Below are 6,290 nucleotides of genomic sequence, written 5' to 3'. Positions count from 1 at the left end.
CCCACTACACCCATTGCTCTGATGCCCACAGCTCCTGCAGTGACTTGGCCAGTAACTACAACTACTACACCCATTGCTTTGATGCCCACAGGTCCTGCAGTGACTGGGCCAGTAACTACAACTACTACACCTATTACTGTGATGCGCACAGGTCCTGCAGTGACTGGGTCAGTAACTACAACTACTACACCTTTTGACGTGATGCACACAGACCCTGCAGTGACTGGGCCAGTAACTACAACTACTACACCCAGTGCCATGATGCTCACAGCTCCTGCAGTTATTGGGCAAGCAACTACAACTACTAAACCTTTTGGCATGATGTGCACAGACCCTGCAGCCCCTGGGCCAGCAACTACAACTACTACACCCATTACTGTAATGCACACAGACCCTGCAGTGACTGGGGCAGCAACTACAACTACTACACACATTGCTCTGATGCCCACAGCTCCTGCAGTAACTGGGCCAGTAACTACAACTACTACACCCATTGCTCTGATGCGCACAGCTCCTGCAGTGACTGGGCCAGCAACTACAACTACTACACCCATTGCTCTGATGCCTATAGCTCCTGCAGTGACTGGGCCAGTAACTACAACTACTACACCCATTGCTCTGATGCCCACAGCTCCTGCAGTGACTGGGCCAGCAACTACAACTACTACACCCATTGCTCTGATGCCTATAGCTCCTGCAGTGACTGGGCCAGTAACTACAACTACTACACCCATTGCTCTGATGCCCACAGCTCCTGCAGTGACTGGGCCAGCAACTACAACTACTACACCCATTGCTCTGATGCCTATAGCTCCTGCAGTGACTGGGCCAGTAACTACAACTACTACACCCATTGCTCTGATGCCCACAGCTCCTGCAGTGACTGGGCCAGCAACTACAACTACTATACCCATTGCTCCGATGCCCATAGGTCCTGCAGTGACTGGGACAGCATCTACAACTACTATACCCATTGCTCCGATGCCCATAGGTCCTGCAGTGACTGGGCCAGCATCTACAACTACTACACCTTTTGACGTGATGCACACAGCTCCTGCAGTTATTGGGCAAGCAACTACAACTACTAAACGTTTTGGCATGATGTGCACAGACCCTGCAGCGCCTGGGCCAGCAACTACAACTACTACACCCATTGCTTTGATGCCCACAGCTCCTGCAGTAACTGGGCCAGCAACTACAACTACTACACCCATTGCTTTGATGCCCACAGCTCCTGCAGTAACTGGGCCAGTAACTACAACTACTACACCCATTGCTCTGATGCCCACAGCTCCTGCAGTAACTGGGCCAGTAACTACAACTACTACACCCATTGCTCTGATGCACACAGACCCTGCCGTGACTGGGGCAGCAACTACTACACCCATTGCTCTGATGCCCACAGCTGCTGCAGTAACTGGGCCAGTAACTACAACTACTACACCCATTGCTCTGATGCCCACAGCTCCTGCAGTAACTGGGCCAGTAACTACAACTACTACACCCATTGCTCTGATGCCCACAGCTCCTGCAGTGACTTGGCCAGTAACTACAACTACTACACCCATTGCTGTGATGCCCACAGGTCCTGCAGTGACTGGGCCAGTAACTACAACTACTACACCCATTGCTCTGATGCCCACAGCTCCTGTAGTGACTGGGCCAGTAACTACAACTACTACACCCAGTGCCATGATGCTCACAGCTCCTGCAGTTATTGGGCAAGCAACTACAACTACTAAACCTTTTGGCATGATGTGCACAGACCCTGCAGCCCCTGGGCCAGCACCTACAACTACTACACCCATTGCTTTGATGCCCACAGGTCCTGCAGTGACTGGGCCAGTAACTACAACTACTACACCTATTACTGTAATGCACACAGCTCCTGCAGTGACTGGGCCAGCAACTACAACTACTACACCCATTGCTCTGATGCCTATAGCTCCTGCAGTGACTGGGCCAGTAACTACAACTACTACACCCATTGCTCTGATGCCCACAGCTCCTGCAGTGACTGGGCCAGCAACTACAACTACTACAGCCATTGCTCTGATGCCCACAGTTGCTGCAGTAACTGGGCCAGTAACTACAACTACTACACCCATTGCTCTGATGCCTACAGCTCCTGCAGTGACTGGGCCAGCAACTACAACTACTACACCCATTGCTCTGATGCCCACAGCTCCTGCAGTGACTGGGCCAGTAACTACAACTACTACACCTATTACTGTGATGCACACAGACCCTGCAGTGACTGGGGCAGCAACTACTACACCCATTGCTCTGATGCGCACAGACCCTGCAGTGACTGGGCCAGCAACTACTACACCCATTGCTCTGATGCGCACAGACCCTGCAGTGACTGGGCCAGCAACTACAACTACTACACCCATTGCTCTGATGCCCACAGCTCCTGCAGTGACTGGGCCAGCAACTACAACTACTATACCCATTGCTCCGATGCCCATAGGTCCTGCAGTGACTGGGCCAGCATCTACAACTACTACACCTTTTGACGTGATGCACACAGACCCTGCAGTTATTGGGCAAGCAACTACAACTACTAAACGTTTTGGCATGATGTGCACAGACCCTGCAGCGCCTGGGCCAGCAACTACAACTACTACACCCATTGCTCTGATGCCCACAGCTCCTGCAGTGACTGGGCCAGTAACTACAACTACTACACCCATTGCTCTGATGCCCACAGCTCCTGTAGTAACTGGGCCAGTAACTACAACTACTACACCCATTGCTCTGATGCACACAGACCCTGCCGTGACTGGGGCAGCAACTACAACTACTACACCCATTGCTCTGATGCCCACAGCTCCTGCAGTAACTGGGCCAGCAACTACAACTACTACACCCATTGCTCTGATGCCCACAGCTCCTGCAGTAACTGGGCCAGTAACTACAACTACTACACCCATTGCTCTGATGCCCACAGCTCCTGCAGTAACTGGGCCAGTAACTACAACTACTAAACCTTTTGGCGTGATGTGCACAGCTCCTGCAGTGACTTGTCCAGTAGTTGCTAGTCTGGCAACACTTAAGACAGCTTCCACAGTAGAAAGAACTATAACAGGTGCAACCACTGCTGCAGATTTTTCAGCAAAAACCACTACTAGTGTTTGAAAGTATTAGCACCGGATCAAGCACTATCAAAAGAACCCCTAAAGCAGCTCCAGGATCAGTTATACCAGTAAGAACCTCAGAAGAGGCTCATGCAAATGTTGTAGCTGCAACAACTATTTATCCTTCAACAGCTGTTAAAACTGGCACAGCATTAACCACACAAACATCAATTAATCTAGCAGACACACCTTGTTAGGCTCTATCCCTACAGCAACTACCCCAGGATCTGAAACTACTAGAACCAGAAGGGCAACAACCTCTGCATCAACTACACCAACCACACAACCAGCAATTTCTTCAAGTGAAGAAAATGCTACAACTGTCACTTCAAGAACTGCGGCCCTGGTAACAAAATACACACCATTGGAAGCCTCTGCTAAGGTGACATCTATACCTGAAAATATTATTAGCATTCCTGTAAAGAGTGCTGAAAGAACAACTGCTTCAAGCTGTAGTCAATTAGGGTCAACCACAATCCCTAAAACACCAGCAGAAATACAAGATGCTCCAGTGTCTTCCACTACAGAGACACAACTGCTATATAGCACCACTGCTACTATAGGTGCTGGACCAAGAACTCCTGCAAAGAACTCTACTACAACCATACAAACTGTAATTACACCAGTTACAGCAGCAGCAACCAGTGTTCGGTTCTACCACTGCAACAACTCCCTTCACTAAACCGTGCAATGGCGAAACAGCCACAGTACAAACAAGCATAAATGAAGAACCAAGAATTTCTAGTGACTTGTATGATCACTTCTGTGGATTTCCAGATCGAAGGAGCAGTGGTAACTCAGAGGTTAAGACAGTGGACTGCTGATCTGAAGGTCATGAGTTCAGATCCCAGTACCACCAAGCTTCCACTGAGCAAGGCCCTTACCCCTCAACTGCTCAGTTGTATAAAAATTAGATAAACGTAAGTGACTCTGGATAAGGGCATCTGCCAAATGCCATAAATGTAAACGTAACTGTCACTTAGGTGAATCTGAAATCTTAATAATTCTAACCACTGCCAAAATGACCAAGTGAGTACGACTCAACCCAAATCCAAACATTATCCAGGGCTACCAATCAGTAACCAAGACTATTTCAGGAAACTACTAAACTACTACATCCACTACTTCAAGGACCAGCAGCTGCAATGTCCACTGTTACCGTTATGTCCACAACCATTTACACTGCAAATACTAATCTTCAAACTAAAACTGACATGTTTTAAAAAAGAAATTCATTACTAAAGATAAAAGAACAAAAACAACTGTATTGAGAATACAAAACCAGGGGCCGGATTCACAAAACAAAAAACATTCATAACCCTCTTACCCCTAAGTTCCCACAGTATTATGTCCCATAAACCTATATTCCCCAGAGAAACAGCACGCCAACCCTGAGTTCCTGGGCCAAAATCAACATTTTAATTTTAACATTTTTAGGCCTTGAAACAACTTATAATAATGTATTTGTGTAATATTACTTTGAAAATGAAGCAGTTCAGTGTTTTTACTAAACTTAGAGCACAATTCTTAACTAGAGAAATGATGGAAAATGCTCGCTAAAATCCTTCTACTCATTTAGAAGTACCGTACGAGCATCAGCGTGGTCAATGCCTTTATAAATAATAAATAAATAAATGCATTTTAGCGCCAAAAGTCAAGTATCTGGTGATAATCAGAGCAGCAGGTAGTGTTTTCACGAATGCACAGAGATGGTCAGGTTATGACTCGACCCCTGCAGTGTCAGTCGCACTGGTTGATGCTGAAGATGGAGACGGATCAGGGTCTGAATCAGGAGAGATTGCGTCTCCGTCAGTTTCGGTTTCAACATCGCCTGAACTTTCACTGCTGTCACTATCTAGAATCCTCGCTCTCGCCTGTGTAACCGTGTATGTTTTTTTCTTTTTTTCACTGTTTTAGATGTACCTGTGTTCACTGTAGGTGTAACTTTAGCTGGAACACGATTAGCTTTTCGCTTTGGCATTTTTAGTTCACTTCTACTATTACACCAATATTCACGCTTGGATCATCTTCATTGTAATGCCAGCGTAATAACGTAATCATGTCATGACGTCATCAACTTTCCGGGTCAAAAAAAAAAAAATTAAATAAGTAAGGAATCATAGCAGAGTAATGCCGGTACACCGGCCTTACGGGGATAACGTTTACACTGTAAATCCTCTATATCGGCCTTACAGGGATTTGCCATAGACGACCAAGCCGGTATATCGTCCTTACGGGAATAGATCAAAGACGGGCAAGCCGGTTTTTCAGCCATACGGGGTAAGAGAGTTGGGAAAAAAAAAATTTTTTTCCTCAGAAAAAAATGAGAAAAATTGTATATAGTTAAAAAAAAAAAATAGAAACGAAACAATATTTGCTTCAAACTTACTCATAATATATTTGATGCAATTTCTTTTTTTGGTCAGTTTTTGTTGCTGGTTGGTTCAAGTGAACATTTATAGCTGCTAGCACTTAGAAGTTACCTAGCATATTAATTATTTATTAGCTATCAATACTTGTAGCTAGAGAGTATTAGCCACTCATTTTTCACCTTTAGCTACAAAGTACTGATGTGTTCTTTCATCTTGGAACAGAACCTTTAAGCCATTGTTTCTCAACCTTGGATTTGTAGGGGATTTTCAGGGGATCAGTTCTATGAACATAAACTTAATTTTGAAGAATATCGTAGCATAATAATTAAAACCAGACCACAGCGACACCACCTCGAACACTCTGTGATGTTAATCCCAGTGATTTAGTCAGGATTTCACTGAGGTTTTTTATGATTGTTGCGGCCAAAAATGCTTGATTTTTTTTGCTGTGGTTTTTAGTAAAATTTGCGATTTTCTGTGGAAAACTACTTGAATTGACAAAACTGCAGTTGCACGCCCTTTCACAGTAATGTTTGTTGGTAAATGAGAGCTTTTAGCTGTACTCGTGTTCGACGCACGTGAACGGAAGAGGGTTTTGGTTGAACGCTCGTTGTGATGACGTCACATGACGCGTCTCGGCCCAAATCTGCAGAAATTCCGGAGTAATTTTGAAAAATTGCAAACTCCTCCGAAAAAATGGAATATGTGGTCGGTTAGAATTAAGAAAAAAATAATTACATATGGCTTACATAAAAATATTAAATTTCTCATCAAAACT

The sequence above is a fragment of the Ictalurus furcatus genome, chromosome 14 (genome assembly GCF_023375685.1).
Source record: "Ictalurus furcatus strain D&B chromosome 14, Billie_1.0, whole genome shotgun sequence".
Classification (NCBI taxonomy): domain Eukaryota; kingdom Metazoa; phylum Chordata; class Actinopteri; order Siluriformes; family Ictaluridae; genus Ictalurus; species Ictalurus furcatus.
This window is presented reverse-complemented; position numbering follows the sequence as displayed.